This window comes from Mytilus trossulus, chromosome 12 (genome assembly GCF_036588685.1).
Source record: "Mytilus trossulus isolate FHL-02 chromosome 12, PNRI_Mtr1.1.1.hap1, whole genome shotgun sequence".
In the NCBI taxonomy this organism is placed as follows: domain Eukaryota; kingdom Metazoa; phylum Mollusca; class Bivalvia; order Mytilida; family Mytilidae; genus Mytilus; species Mytilus trossulus.
The window spans coordinates 37,231,693-37,248,865 of record NC_086384.1 but is presented as its reverse complement, the minus strand read 5'-3'; positions in this window follow the sequence as shown (position 1 = coordinate 37,248,865).

Here is a 17,173-nt window from a genome sequence, read left to right as displayed (position 1 = left end):
CCTTTAAAAAGCAAAAAAAAATCAAACCCGTTCCGATTTGCGTACTCACGAAGTCTGATTAAATTTAAACCTCTCATCACTCCCGTTTTCTGATATGTCGCTGCGCGCAAGCGACATATATTAGCAAACGGGAACGCCGAGAGGTTTAATTTCAATCAGACTGGTACTCTCGACACGTGAGTCTTATCATTTTTAGAATTTACGTTATAAGTTTTTTGCCTTGAGATCTATTTTGCACAAATATGTTACTGTCTTTGTTATGAAAATAAGTTGACTAAGAACGATAACCGTTATCTTATTTCGTGATTGATCAACCAGTAACTTTGAAAAAATATGTTAAAATACGGGAATTTGGTATGATTGCAAAAATAAGACTATCCACCGGAGTAAAAAATTACATGAATATATGCAACTTACCGTATGGTATGGTTTCTGAATGAGTCAAAATTCATACCGTTGAGTCGGATTTGAAAGACCCCGACATGACACAACAATAATATAAAAGCAATAATATAAAACTGCTCACCTTACATTTTTTTAAAAGTAGTTGAGCTAGGTACAATGATCGAGTGTAGGTAAAATTTTGAAGAATATATCAACTCGATATAAGGATATTAATATAGATAACGGTTCAATTATTTCGACATAATGAAATAAATATATCGATACAACGATATAACGATATAATTACCGAGTTATATATTGAGATAACGATATTCTATTTATTTTCTTAGGTTCCCTATTGACCTCCGTATAAATCTGCTACACTAAGTCCTTTTATATTATATAATATTACATTTTCTTACGTGATGGTCTGAAATAAATCTAAAAAGTATTTAACATGTGCTGCAAAACAATATGCATCACATGAATCCAAAGATGTAAAATTGACTTCCGGGTCGTATGCTTATTTGAAATTTTATGGTAAGCTTCTCGTCTAGATTTTAATAACTAGATTCAAAACGCCTCCTTTATAATGATTATGTGTATGAATGTTGATGTGATTACATTTTATACAATAATACAATAAGATACCAGTCTATTCCGTAATACTATTACACAATCTGAGCCTGAGCGAATTACAGTCTAGTAGTACTTAACGGTGATGCAGGTTGTAATGTACTTGACAAAAGTATCTATATGTAGCAATAGACCAGTTTCGAGTTCATCCGTCACCGGAAATTAACTCTTCAATAATACGCGCCTTTGTTACGTCATTTACCAGATAGAGGGTCTCGTCTGTATCCCTGCACTATAAACGTTCTTCAAGCGTCTTAGTGATCGTCATTGTGCAGGGTAAACTAGAAATAAAGGTTGTTCAGTAAGTACTTACCACAATTCCCTAATGACAGCGGTGCAGATTGTCAATTATGAGAATTTAATTTGCCAAATGATTCGTACAATATAGCTTTATAGTTTTTCAACCACTCGCTCAACATTGAAACGGAAGTCACGACGCACCTAAACGCACGAGTGATGTTCACTAAAACCGAAGTTTTTGACGGAAATGCATCGAACTCGAAAGTTGTTTATTATGTAGCCTTGGCTTCTGATACAATAGCTTCAGTACAACGGAGCACCTTTTGTGTCGTATTTAAAGACTATTCAAACTTCCAATTTATTTGACTGAAAACCATTATGGTCAGTAGCGAACCGTATCATTAACGAATTTATCGCACACTTGACTTTTCATGCTGAGATATGTATAGATGTTCCGGACCATATGAGTATTCGGACTTTACACGTATGTTCATGACCATATGGGTATATACTCATATGGTCCGACCATACGCGTATGGTCGGGGTAATTAACACTCTGTAACGGTTTACTTTTAATACTACTTCTACATATATGGTATGACCGTTCATTAAAAAGACGCTATCATATATAGATAATTTTATTATTATAGACCGACAATATTATAATAAGAAGATGAACTAAAAAAAAAAATAAGAAGTTTCACATAGTTGATTTAAGTTAATTGTAAAATTTATAGTAAACACATTTTATACCGATGGTCATTACAGATGGTCATTACCGATTTGTTATTACGAGTGAATGGCAATATGTCGACTTAAAATAATGAATTCCAAAAATTCTTAATAAACTGTTACAAAAGAAGTCAATGGAAAGTAACATACTTTTACTTTATTTAAGTTGTGTTGTGAATATGATGTATTGCAGTAATTTTTCGATATTTGAGATCTAGAGGTTCTAACACCGTAGACATCAGAATGGCCATTATAAAATTAAAAAAATTGTCATGTTTTAAACCATCACTGTTATTTATATAAAGTGTTTGTAGCAATTAAACGTTTATATGAATTTAATTTGAAAAAAAATATATACCAATATGGTCCAAATACTCATATGGTCCGGCCCGTTAATAACCAAACGAGTATTATACAAACACATGAATCGATGACATCATCATTAAAAGTCATCGGTTTCAAAGTCAGATCTGATGATTTTTTCATGGCACTAAAGGTACTCCGTACAAGAAGAGAAAATATTCCACATGGAGACCATATTAAGCGATTATGTAATTATGTCAAGTAATCGGTGTAGTGACTTATGTGTATCGTACCAGAGTTTACTCCTGAATATTGGAACATGCAGCGTTTCTTAGTTTCAAACTTGTATTTTGACTTTTGTCATACACTTTCAAAGTGTGGGACGTGATGCTGTCTCTGAACAGACTTTGTGTGTCCAGCAACAACCACTGCTAACCTGTGCACTGCTGTCCAAAACTTCGTGTTTATTTGGCCTTATAAACTCTTTTGGATTCAAGCGTCAATGCTAATACTTTTGAAGACGAAACGCGCATCTGACATAAGTACTCAATTTAATTCTGGTATCTATGATGAGTTAACCTAACGTCATGAGTTCGTCTCTTGTGTCAAAAAATGATAGCAGACGTGCTCATGTGGTTTTACGCTCTAAGATGGAATCAAAGTTATTTTTAACTGACATTTGTGAGTGTTATGTATATTATTGTAGAACTTTCAATCTACGTTACCACGAGGCAGAATGTAGTTCAATGTTACCTGTGAAAATCATCACTGACCTAAAGAACAGTGCAATGAAACGAGACAATACCCTACCACATCATGCAGGGAATACTAAACAAATCGACATTTTGTTTGTGATAAAAATAATAATAAAATGTGAATGTTCAACGCCATAATTTGTGTATCATCAGAAAGTAAATCCATGAATGTTAACATGTAAACCAAGATTTTCAAATGGTTAAGCTGAACTCGTAAGTTTTACGGATGCCATCACGAGTTGGTTGACCGCTATAGAATATCCGTTTCACAGATGATATCCTTATGTCGTAACTACAATCCCAATCCATTTTCAATAATGTGACCTACCAAATTAGCAATATTTCCATATTTGTACTCACATGACCAACACGACGGGTGCCACATGTAGAGCAGATTCCGCTGTTTTCCGGAGCACCCAAGATTACCCCCAGTTTTTAATGGAGTTTGTGTTTTTATTTTTCTATATTGAGTCTTTGTGTTCTATTGTTTTTCCGTTTCATTATTAGCATTGGTCTTGGTTTGTATTCAATCTACATGTACATATACGTGTTTGAATGTCATTCTGGTATCCTGCGCCCCTGTATTGTACATGTTGTTATCATGTTTTATAATAAAAAAATCAGTTTTTAGCAACGACGACCTTAAAATTCGACTAGGTGACAAACATAGATCTCTTTCTATCATTATATGTAACCATATAATATAAGTAATCAAATGAAAATGATCGACGGAGAGACACACTGCCTGGCGGATAGACGAGTCGAAAAAGATATAACACTCGCTCATTTAAAAACTATTACTTTATTTGTTACAAAAAATGCGCTGGCAAGACAAATTATGACTCTTACCTTTAAAAGTCTTTCTTTAAACAAAAGCAGTTGCGAAAGCGTTTAAACTGTACGTTATCGTGTACTAAATCTTCAGAGAAGTACATCGCAAGAAAAGTGGAAAAATCTAATATACAGAACAACAACAAAAAAACAACAACAATGAAAACCGGAAAGAAGCTGTATCGCTGCCATGAAGTTGAAGGGTTTCAAGTTTAAAGTATATATCACCATAACTTCATCATCTAGGCTTGCCACATTTATCATTCAAATTGTAAAGTTTTACTTTAACTTGCTATACTGCATTGATGTGTGCGTTAATATGCATAAAACTACTTAATGTAAGACATCCAATCGTACTTACTAATTAATCGTAGAACTTGTAGAAAAATCCGTTCGTACGGAACTAATCGATCTAACTTAAGTAATTTTATGTATATCAACTCTGGATCTTTCTCGAATTTTATAAATCAACACATACTTATTGGTTATTAAAATCTCGATGAAACTAAATTATGCGGGAATTAAAACAAAAAAAGTTTACAAATCAATGATGACTGTTTTCTGAAGTGGCAGTTATCATTAATCTGTACACCAATATGTTTGTGCGGAAAATTGCTTCTGTCATGGCTTTATTGTCTGTGATCAGGACCGAGGCTTATCGTCGTTCGAGTAAGTTAAATCAAATTTTTAGATACTATAATAATAGTTATTATAAAATTTCACAATTGAAAATAGATTATTTTTAAACGAATATTTTATTTCTTAGTTCGTATGTAATGCGAACCCTTGCTGACGAAGTCAACGAGTCGATTGTTACCGAGCAGGTATATATATTAAAAAAAATAGCTTTGAATGTAAAACCAATTCAGGAATTTGACAGTTGTTGTCCATTCGTTTGACGTGTTTAAGCTTTTGATTTTGTCATTTAATAATGGACTTTCAATTTTGATTTTGCTTCTATTAGATTACATCTAAAATGGAGTATATTTTAAAACCAATATTTTAATTTTCATACTGTCATATTTAAAGGATTTAATTTTCATCATTTTTATCATATTCTCTAAGCCCGATGTTTTTAAAAGTAGGGGCTAATTGAAGGGTTCGTATCAACCTTTTGGAACCTACCTATATCATTTAATTGTTCAAGTCCTGATTATGTGGAAAAACGTAATCTTGACGTTGAATATCTCGTTTGTATTGTTTTACATAGGTCATATCGGGTTCTCGTATAGCTTTCTATGTTGTATTATATTTGCTCTTCAAATAAGAGTTTAAAGTAACTTATAGTTGCTAACTTTTTCGTTAAATGGGCTCTGGTAAAAATGACGATCTATAACACGTTCAAGGAATAATTTCAGATTGATTGAATTTGAACAACACGTTAATTTCAGGTAAAGACATTAAACTAATAAATTTTGTTAAATTTTAGTGAAAGCAAGCCTTCTGCATGCACAATTTATGTTTATTGTGGTCTCTCTTAGTTATATATTGTAAAATGATGAATTGATATGCGCTAATATGATGTGATTACACAATGCTTGCTTTAAAATTGCTTTACATGTAGTACATATTGCTGGTTAAAATCATTTCTCTACCTGTGTATTTTAAGCAAAGCGTTGTGATGACGTAGCAATAATAGGTGCCGGTATAGCTGGGACGTATTCCAGATGGAGATTAAGAAATCTAAATCAGAAAATAACTATATACGAATACTCAGACAGAGTAGGAGGAAGGTGTTACACATTGCGATTTCCTGAAACACCTGACATCAATATAGAAATGGCTGCTGCGAGGTTTGTCCCGAAGAGTAAGTTTTGAATTATCATCGATGTTAAAAACAGAATTAAATACTTTCATGAGTTTTTCATCAACAATGCTGGAATTGATTAACATTCCGGAGCGTCTGGGCTAATCTCGGCCATCGGATGTTGCTCAATCTATAGTTGTCTGTGTATTGTATTATGGATTTGTTTTTCTTTCTTTTATTTATTTTGAGTAAATATATTTTGTTTAGTCTTCTCTACCATATCATTACTGATTGCCCTGTTGATATGCAGATGGGCTGGATTGCTTTAAGATCATTTCTCTCTCTTCTTTATTTATTTCTATTCATATAGTTTATTCTTCATACTTCTGCAAAAATATGTTGTTGGCTATTTTTACAGCAATGCAACTTCATTTTTCTTTTTTTCTCTTAGTTGCACATTTTTTGTGAGTTTTCCCTTCTTTTGTACTAATAACAATGCCTTATTGGTTATGTAATGCAATCATGATATAAATGAATTTGTTATATAACGAAAAAACTTTTAATAATATAATACATTGTATAACAACTTCTGTTTAATCCTATTGCATAACAATTGCAATAAAATAGTTTAAGAACAATAAACGTTTTGAATTCGTTATTTCTATCGTTTATTTGCAAGCTGTTAGTATAAATACACTTCCTATCATTTATTCAGAATAATTTACTTTTACGTAATGTAAAACAGATTTCCTAAATTGCTATGCGAATAAAACAATTAAATTATTTTTGTTTCGTTTTGTATCTGAAATAAAGGGAATACAAAGATAATAATTGATCTGATCTTAAAGGGGCATTATCAACCAGATATAACAACAATTAAAAACCAATTGTTCAGAGAACAATTGAAAGTCTTTCCACATCAAAGAAATTTTGATAAGAAGATAGTTTCTTCATACTGATGATTCAAATAAAGGTTTAATTATATTTTTGAGTGATGTAAGGGAGATAAAATGCTACTTCCAGTGAAATGAATGTCAATTCCGGTCTCATATGCTAGCTTCTTTCACACTGATTCCAAAAATATATAGTTTATATATACTTTTGTATGTAGAATGGGAGATAATTGGCCACTTCCGGTTTGTTGGAAGTCATTTTTAGTCTTCATTAATCAGTTAATGTATCTACATGACAAACTATATGGATTCTTTGTATTTTTTATATAAAAAAATTGCAAAAAAAGCTACTTCCGGTTTACTCAAGGTCACTTCCGGTAGTCATTTTTCAAGGTCATTTGTCACCAAACCTTTTGTACAAGGTCAAATGCCTTTATAATGTACTTAGTTGAAGTTATAATCAAATAATGTCATATTAAGACATTTCAGGGGCACTAACTCCTATAAAATGCCATTAAATTGTATAACACCGAATGTAGCATATCTTTATTACAATAAAGCAAACATTTTGCACTTGTTCTTCAAAGTATATCTTTGAAAGTGTCGGAGAAAATCTCAAAACAAGGTAAATTCAAAATTTAGAACTTGACCTTGACCTTTGACCTTGACCTCATTTTCTAAGTTAGGACATAGGGGACTCAAATAAAAACATTCCAGGGTTATACGGTTAATTGTTTATGAGTTAAAAAGACATACCGACAAATTTATTTTGTAAAGGTAGATAACTCCTATAAAATTTCATCGAATCGCTTCGATCCAAATTAGCCAAATATTCCTGAGGATGTAACGAACAAGTTAGAAAGAGAAATTTGTCGATATCTTTTTTTGTTACGGAGGAGATGCACACAGATGATAAACAGTGAATAGGGAGATAACTCTTACAAAGATAAAGCTTCGGCTTAGCAGGGTGAAATTTAAAAGCGCATAAACTATACGATACATTATGAGAAATATCTAAGCGACATATTGTGAAACAAACATTTATCGCAACAACAAAATTTGGCGGAAAAAAAATATAAAAATAATTAAAAACCAATTGTTCAGAGAACAATTGAAGGTCTTTCCATCAAAACAATGTATTTTGATATGAAAAGGTGTGAAACTAAGTTTAAAATGTCATTTTAATTGTCAAATGATAGCTCCTAGTAAGCTGATTCCAAAAATATATTGTTTCCATACATTTTTTTTAAATAAGGGAGATAATTTGTTACTTCCGGTTTGAAAAATGTTACTTCCGATTATATTTGAATATTTACTTGACACCGATTCCAAAAATATCTGGTTCTATATACTTTTATATTAATAAAGTACAAAAAATAGCTACTTCCGGTTTACAAAAGGTCACTTCCGGTTGTTTTTTTCAAGATTAAATGGTTTGATACCTTTTTCTTAAAGTTGTATATCTTTATCATGTATACATATAGTATAAAAGCAAAGGTCAAAATCTAGAACGTCAAATTAAGCTATGACCTTGAGATCAATTTCAAGGTCATAAACCAAGGACCTCAAATCAAAAGACCATAGGTCTTAATTATATTAAGTTAATGAGTTAAATCACCAAACACGTATTTTTTGATACGTGAGGGGAGAAAACTCCCTTTTACATTCAACATACGCTTGCAATCAAAATTTACATCTTACGACATGTCGCAACTAACAATTTAGTAAAAATAATTTGTTGATATCTTATACAGTCTTTGGATATAAGTGAAAATAAGCCAAATTCAAATATTAGAATATGACCTTGACCTTTGACCTTGACCTAATTTTCATTTTTTGGGACCAAGGACCTCAAATCAAAAAATCCGAGGTCTCTATCACTTATGGTTTATAAGATAGAAATTCATATCACTTATATCAGATGCATAAGGGGAAATAACTCTCATATGGAGCGGTCATATCGCTTCGGTCAAAATAGGACAAATCATGCGAAGGATATAACGAGCAATTTTGTAAAATAAATTTGTCATAATCTTTTACGGTTGCGAAGGAGATGCGCTAACAAGGAAAACAGTGTTTGGGGAGATAACTCCTACAAAGAAAAGTATTTGTTTACGCAGGGTAAATTTCAAAAGCGCATAAACTGTTCGATATCATATACAAAATATCTAAGCGACATATTGCGAAACAAATGTTTATCGCAAGAACAAAATTAGGCGGAAGAAAAAAAAAAAAAAAAAAAATAATCAGAAGAAAAACAATAGGTCTTTCCACAGAAAAGTGGAAAGACCTAATAATAATCAGAACAAATACAATAGGCTTTCCACAGAAAAGTGGAAAGACCTAATAATATGGATAAAACTGGAGTTGTCGTTCGTTTTACGTTGATAGGATAGATAGCACACAACCTACATTCAGTTGTAAGTGGAGGGTTAAAAAAAAAAGGGGGGGGGGGCAAAAGGGGGTCTCGGGGAGATTTTTTTTTTTTTTTATTAACGGAACAGAATGGTTAAAAAGGTTTTTTACAATATAAATCAATTGCTTTAAAAAAGCAATTGTAGGGGGTCTTTCCCCCTTTAAAATTAATTGAATTTGGGGGGGGGGGGGGTGTTTGTTTGTTTGTTTGTTTGTTTGTTCGTTTCTGTATGGGGTCTATATTATTGTTACCGGAGAAGTTTCATGTTTAGTTTGGAAAGTTTTTCTTTTATTTTAGGTACAGCGCGCGCGCCACATCACGTGACACGGGTTTATAATAACGAAAAGATAGTCTTTTTATTTCTTTTTAGGTGGGGACTTTGAACAGACAACATGTATAGAGACGGAATAAACACAATGTAATTTCTTTTGTCATTGTAGGAAATTGACAACTTGATGACAGTTCACGGGCAGTGCATGTTTTGGATTTAATTGATCCGGTGTTACTTTAAAACACATTTATTGATTATTTTCTGATATTGTACATTTTTCAGCACCTGTTTGTAACACAGATTAGTATTTCAATCTCGGAGCGGACATTTTATTGTAGGTTTTTACTGAGATTTACGGACCTAGCAAGCGATTTTTAGGGCATTGCCATTTCTTTTGTCTAGGAAAAGCTTTGAGAGATATCTGCACCAAGTTTTTTTATAAACTTTCAGTACATGTATGCCCTGCTGACTGCAAATTTTGAGGTCGATTGTACTTGTAGTTTCAGAGAACATGTGGATTTTTTTTCAGAAGTGACGCAAGAACAATATTGAATTTCGATTTTTCATGAAACATGATTTATTGATCATGATCATGATTGATTGATTGATTGATTGATTGATTGATTGATCGATTGATTGGTTGGTTGGTTAAACACGTTGCTTAAACATGTTGCTTAAACACGTTGGTTAAACACATTGGATAGGCTCAAAATTGGATCCCGTATTTAACGCATGAAACGGAAACATGTATTGATTGATTGATTGGTTGGTTGGTTGGTTAAACACGTTGATTAAACACGTTGGTTAAACATGTTGGTTAAACACGTTGGTTAAACATATTGGTGAAACACGTTGGCTGGTTAAACACGTTGGATAGGCTCAATTTAAACAAGGGAAAAAAAACCATCTTGGATCCCGTATTTAACACATGAAACGGAAACATGCATTGATTGGTTGGTTGGTTAAACACGTTGGTTAAACATGTTGGTTAAACACGTTGGTTAAACATAGTGGTGAAACACGTTGGATAGGCTCAATTTAAACAAGCGAAAAAAAAACACATCTTGGATCCCGTATTTAACACATGAAACGGAAACATGCATTGATTGGTTGGTTGGTTAAACATGTTGGTTAAACATATTGGTTAAACACGTTGGCTGGTTAAACACGTCGGATAGGCTCAATTTAAACAAGCGGGAAAAAAAACACATCTTGGATCCCGTATTTAACACATGAAACGGAAACATGCATTGATTTGTTGGTTGGTTTGTTAAACACGTTGGTTGAACATGTTGGTTAAACACGTTGGTTAAACATATTGGTTAAATATGTTGGTTATAAACGTTTGATAGACTCAATTCAAACAAGCGAAAAAAAAAGAGACCTTGAATCCCGTATCAAACACATGAAACGGAAACATTGATTGATTGATTGATTGATTGATTGATTGATTGATTGATTGATTGGTTGGTTGGTTGGTTGGTTGGTTGGTTGGTTGGTTGGTTGGTTGAAATTCAAACACACATAAAACTGCTTAAATAGTGCCAAAACCACATAATTTGATGACCTTGACCTTTGACCTTGTGACTTTCGTCAAGGTCATTGCTCCACAAGGTCATTGCAAAAGACCCTAAGGGTCAAGGACCTTTTGTTAAAGAGTTTTGCCTAAAAATGGCTTTTTAAAAACCATCGATGGGAGTTATGTCCCTTACATGATGGTAAAATCAATATAGTCATAATGTAAAAAAGTTGCCCCTTGAAGTACCAAGCATTTTTCACTGCTTAATTTTTTTGTATCTATAACCGTTCAAGAGTTATAGGGAAATCAAAGACATGTGAAAATCTAAAATGTGACCTTGACCTTTGACCTTGACCTAATTTTCTAAGTTAGGAATCAGGGGACTCAAATAAAAACATTCCAGGGTTATACGGTTAACGGTTTATGAGTTAAAAAAACATACCGACAAATTTATTCCGTAAAGATAGATAACTCCTATAAAATTTATTCGAATCGCTTCGATCCAAATACGCCAAAAATTCCTGAGGATGTAACGAACAATTTGTAAAAAGAATTTTGTCGCTTTCTTATTTTGTTACGAAGGAGATGCACACACATGATAAACAGTGAATAGGGAGATAACTCTTACAAAGAAAATGGTTCGGCTTAGCAGGGTGAAATTTAAAAGCGCATAAACTATACGATACAATATGAAAAAAATCTAAGCGACATATTGCGAAACAAACATTTATCGCAAGAACAAAATTTGGCGGAAGAAAAAAAAAAAAATAATAATAATAATAATAATAATAATAATCAGAACAAATACAATAGGCTTTCCACAGAAAAGTGGAAAGACCTAATAATATGGATAAAACTGGAGTTGTCGTTCGTTTTACGTTGATAGGATAGATAGCACACAACCTACATTCAGTTGTAAGTGGAGGGTTAAAAAAAAAAGGGGGGGGCAAAAGGGGGTCTCGGGGAGATTTTTTTTCTTTTTTATTAACGGAACAGAATGGTTAAAAAGGTTTTTTACAATATAAATCAATTGCTTTAAAAAAGCAATTGTAGGGGGTCTTTCCCCCTTTAAAATTAATTGAATTTGGGGGGGGGGGGTGTTTGTTTGTTTGTTTGTTTGTTTGTTCGTTTCTGTATGGGGTCTATATTATTGTTACCGGAGAAGTTTCATGTTTAGTTTGGAAAGTTTTTCTTTTATTTTAGGTACAGCGCGCGCGCCACATCACGTGACACGGGTTTATAATAACGAAAAGATAGTCTTTTTATTTCTTTTTAGGTGGGGACTTTGAACAGACAACATGTATAGAGACGGAATAAACACAATGTAATTTCTTTTGTCATTGTAGGAAATTGACAACTTGATGACAGTTCACGGGCAGTGCATGTTTTGGATTTAATTGATCCGGTGTTACTTTAAAACACATTTATTGATTATTTTCTGATATTGTACATTTTTCAGCACCTGTTTGTAACACAGATTAGTATTTCAATCTCGGAGCGGACATTTTATTGTAGGTTTTTACTGAGATTTACGGACCTAGCAAGCGATTTTTAGGGCATTGCCATTTCTTTTGTCTAGGAAAAGCTTTGAGAGATATCTGCACCAAGTTTTTTTATAAACTTTCAGTACATGTATGCCCTGCTGACTGCAAATTTTGAGGTCGATTGTACTTGTAGTTTCAGAGAACATGTGGATTTTTTTTCAGAAGTGACGCAAGAACAATATTGAATTTCGATTTTTCATGAAACATGATTTATTGATCATGATCATGATTGATTGATTGATTGATTGATTGATTGATTGATCGATTGATTGGTTGGTTGGTTAAACACGTTGCTTAAACATGTTGCTTAAACACGTTGGTTAAACACATTGGATAGGCTCAAAATTGGATCCCGTATTTAACGCATGAAACGGAAACATGTATTGATTGATTGATTGGTTGGTTGGTTGGTTAAACACGTTGATTAAACACGTTGGTTAAACATGTTGGTTAAACACGTTGGTTAAACATATTGGTGAAACACGTTGGCTGGTTAAACACGTTGGATAGGCTCAATTTAAACAAGGGAAAAAAAACCATCTTGGATCCCGTATTTAACACATGAAACGGAAACATGCATTGATTGGTTGGTTGGTTAAACACGTTGGTTAAACATGTTGGTTAAACACGTTGGTTAAACATAGTGGTGAAACACGTTGGATAGGCTCAATTTAAACAAGCGAAAAAAAAACACATCTTGGATCCCGTATTTAACACATGAAACGGAAACATGCATTGATTGGTTGGTTGGTTAAACATGTTGGTTAAACATATTGGTTAAACACGTTGGCTGGTTAAACACGTCGGATAGGCTCAATTTAAACAAGCGGGAAAAAAAACACATCTTGGATCCCGTATTTAACACATGAAACGGAAACATGCATTGATTTGTTGGTTGGTTTGTTAAACACGTTGGTTGAACATGTTGGTTAAACACGTTGGTTAAACATATTGGTTAAATATGTTGGTTATAAACGTTTGATAGACTCAATTCAAACAAGCGAAAAAAAAAGAGACCTTGAATCCCGTATCAAACACATGAAACGGAAACATTGATTGATTGATTGATTGATTGATTGATTGATTGATTGATTGATTGGTTGGTTGGTTGGTTGGTTGGTTGGTTGGTTGGTTGGTTGGTTGAAATTCAAACACACATAAAACTGCTTAAATAGTGCCAAAACCACATAATTTGATGACCTTGACCTTTGACCTTGTGACTTTCGTCAAGGTCATTGCTCCACAAGGTCATTGCAAAAGACCCTAAGGGTCAAGGACCTTTTGTTAAAGAGTTTTGCCTAAAAATGGCTTTTTAAAAACCATCGATGGGAGTTATGTCCCTTACATGATGGTAAAATCAATATAGTCATAATGTAAAAAAGTTGCCCCTTGAAGTACCAAGCATTTTTCACTGCTTAATTTTTTTGTATCTATAACCGTTCAAGAGTTATAGGGAAATCAAAGACATGTGAAAATCTAAAATGTGACCTTGACCTTTGACCTTGACCTAATTTTCTAAGTTAGGAATCAGGGGACTCAAATAAAAACATTCCAGGGTTATACGGTTAACGGTTTATGAGTTAAAAAAACATACCGACAAATTTATTCCGTAAAGATAGATAACTCCTATAAAATTTATTCGAATCGCTTCGATCCAAATACGCCAAAAATTCCTGAGGATGTAACGAACAATTTGTAAAAAGAATTTTGTCGCTTTCTTATTTTGTTACGAAGGAGATGCACACACATGATAAACAGTGAATAGGGAGATAACTCTTACAAAGAAAATGGTTCGGCTTAGCAGGGTGAAATTTAAAAGCGCATAAACTATACGATACAATATGAAAAAAATCTAAGCGACATATTGCGAAACAAACATTTATCGCAAGAACAAAATTTGGCGGAAGAAAAAAAAAAAAATAATAATAATAATAATAATAATAATAATCAGAACAAATACAATAGGCTTTCCACAGAAAAGTGGAAAGACCTAATAATATGGATAAAACTGGAGTTGTCGTTCGTTTTACGTTGATAGGATAGATAGCACACAACCTACATTCAGTTGTAAGTGGAGGGTTAAAAAAAAAAGGGGGGGGCAAAAGGGGGTCTCGGGGAGATTTTTTTTCTTTTTTATTAACGGAACAGAATGGTTAAAAAGGTTTTTTACAATATAAATCAATTGCTTTAAAAAAGCAATTGTAGGGGGTCTTTCCCCCTTTAAAATTAATTGAATTTGGGGGGGGGGGGGTGTTTGTTTGTTTGTTTGTTTGTTTGTTCGTTTCTGTATGGGGTCTATATTATTGTTACCGGAGAAGTTTCATGTTTAGTTTGGAAAGTTTTTCTTTTATTTTAGGTACAGCGCGCGCGCCACATCACGTGACACGGGTTTATAATAACGAAAAGATAGTCTTTTTATTTCTTTTTAGGTGGGGACTTTGAACAGACAACATGTATAGAGACGGAATAAACACAATGTAATTTCTTTTGTCATTGTAGGAAATTGACAACTTGATGACAGTTCACGGGCAGTGCATGTTTTGGATTTAATTGATCCGGTGTTACTTTAAAACACATTTATTGATTATTTTCTGATATTGTACATTTTTCAGCACCTGTTTGTAACACAGATTAGTATTTCAATCTCGGAGCGGACATTTTATTGTAGGTTTTTACTGAGATTTACGGACCTAGCAAGCGATTTTTAGGGCATTGCCATTTCTTTTGTCTAGGAAAAGCTTTGAGAGATATCTGCACCAAGTTTTTTTATAAACTTTCAGTACATGTATGCCCTGCTGACTGCAAATTTTGAGGTCGATTGTACTTGTAGTTTCAGAGAACATGTGGATTTTTTTTCAGAAGTGACGCAAGAACAATATTGAATTTCGATTTTTCATGAAACATGATTTATTGATCATGATCATGATTGATTGATTGATTGATTGATTGATTGATTGATCGATTGATTGGTTGGTTGGTTAAACACGTTGCTTAAACATGTTGCTTAAACACGTTGGTTAAACACATTGGATAGGCTCAAAATTGGATCCCGTATTTAACGCATGAAACGGAAACATGTATTGATTGATTGATTGGTTGGTTGGTTGGTTAAACACGTTGATTAAACACGTTGGTTAAACATGTTGGTTAAACACGTTGGTTAAACATATTGGTGAAACACGTTGGCTGGTTAAACACGTTGGATAGGCTCAATTTAAACAAGGGAAAAAAAACCATCTTGGATCCCGTATTTAACACATGAAACGGAAACATGCATTGATTGGTTGGTTGGTTAAACACGTTGGTTAAACATGTTGGTTAAACACGTTGGTTAAACATAGTGGTGAAACACGTTGGATAGGCTCAATTTAAACAAGCGAAAAAAAAACACATCTTGGATCCCGTATTTAACACATGAAACGGAAACATGCATTGATTGGTTGGTTGGTTAAACATGTTGGTTAAACATATTGGTTAAACACGTTGGCTGGTTAAACACGTCGGATAGGCTCAATTTAAACAAGCGGGAAAAAAAACACATCTTGGATCCCGTATTTAACACATGAAACGGAAACATGCATTGATTTGTTGGTTGGTTTGTTAAACACGTTGGTTGAACATGTTGGTTAAACACGTTGGTTAAACATATTGGTTAAATATGTTGGTTATAAACGTTTGATAGACTCAATTCAAACAAGCGAAAAAAAAAGAGACCTTGAATCCCGTATCAAACACATGAAACGGAAACATTGATTGATTGATTGATTGATTGATTGATTGATTGATTGATTGATTGGTTGGTTGGTTGGTTGGTTGGTTGGTTGGTTGGTTGGTTGGTTGAAATTCAAACACACATAAAACTGCTTAAATAGTGCCAAAACCACATAATTTGATGACCTTGACCTTTGACCTTGTGACTTTCGTCAAGGTCATTGCTCCACAAGGTCATTGCAAAAGACCCTAAGGGTCAAGGACCTTTTGTTAAAGAGTTTTGCCTAAAAATGGCTTTTTAAAAACCATCGATGGGAGTTATGTCCCTTACATGATGGTAAAATCAATATAGTCATAATGTAAAAAAGTTGCCCCTTGAAGTACCAAGCATTTTTCACTGCTTAATTTTTTTGTATCTATAACCGTTCAAGAGTTATAGGGAAATCAAAGACATGTGAAAATCTAAAATGTGACCTTGACCTTTGACCTTGACCTAATTTTCTAAGTTAGGAATCAGGGGACTCAAATAAAAACATTCCAGGGTTATACGGTTAACGGTTTATGAGTTAAAAAAACATACCGACAAATTTATTCCGTAAAGATAGATAACTCCTATAAAATTTATTCGAATCGCTTCGATCCAAATACGCCAAAAATTCCTGAGGATGTAACGAACAATTTGTAAAAAGAATTTTGTCGCTTTCTTATTTTGTTACGAAGGAGATGCACACACATGATAAACAGTGAATAGGGAGATAACTCTTACAAAGAAAATGGTTCGGCTTAGCAGGGTGAAATTTAAAAGCGCATAAACTATACGATACAATATGAAAAAAATCTAAGCGACATATTGCGAAACAAACATTTATCGCAAGAACAAAATTTGGCGGAAGAAAAAAAAAAAAATAATAATAATAATAATAATAATAATAATCAGAACAAATACAATAGGCTTTCCACAGAAAAGTGGAAAGACCTAATAATATGGATAAAACTGGAGTTGTCGTTCGTTTTACGTTGATAGGATAGATAGCACACAACCTACATTCAGTTGTAAGTGGAGGGTTAAAAAAAAAAGGGGGGGGGCAAAAGGGGGTCTCGGGGAGATTTTTTTTCTTTTTTATTAACGGAACAGAATGGTTAAAAAGGTTTTTTACAATATAAATCAATTGCTTTAAAAAAGCAATTGTA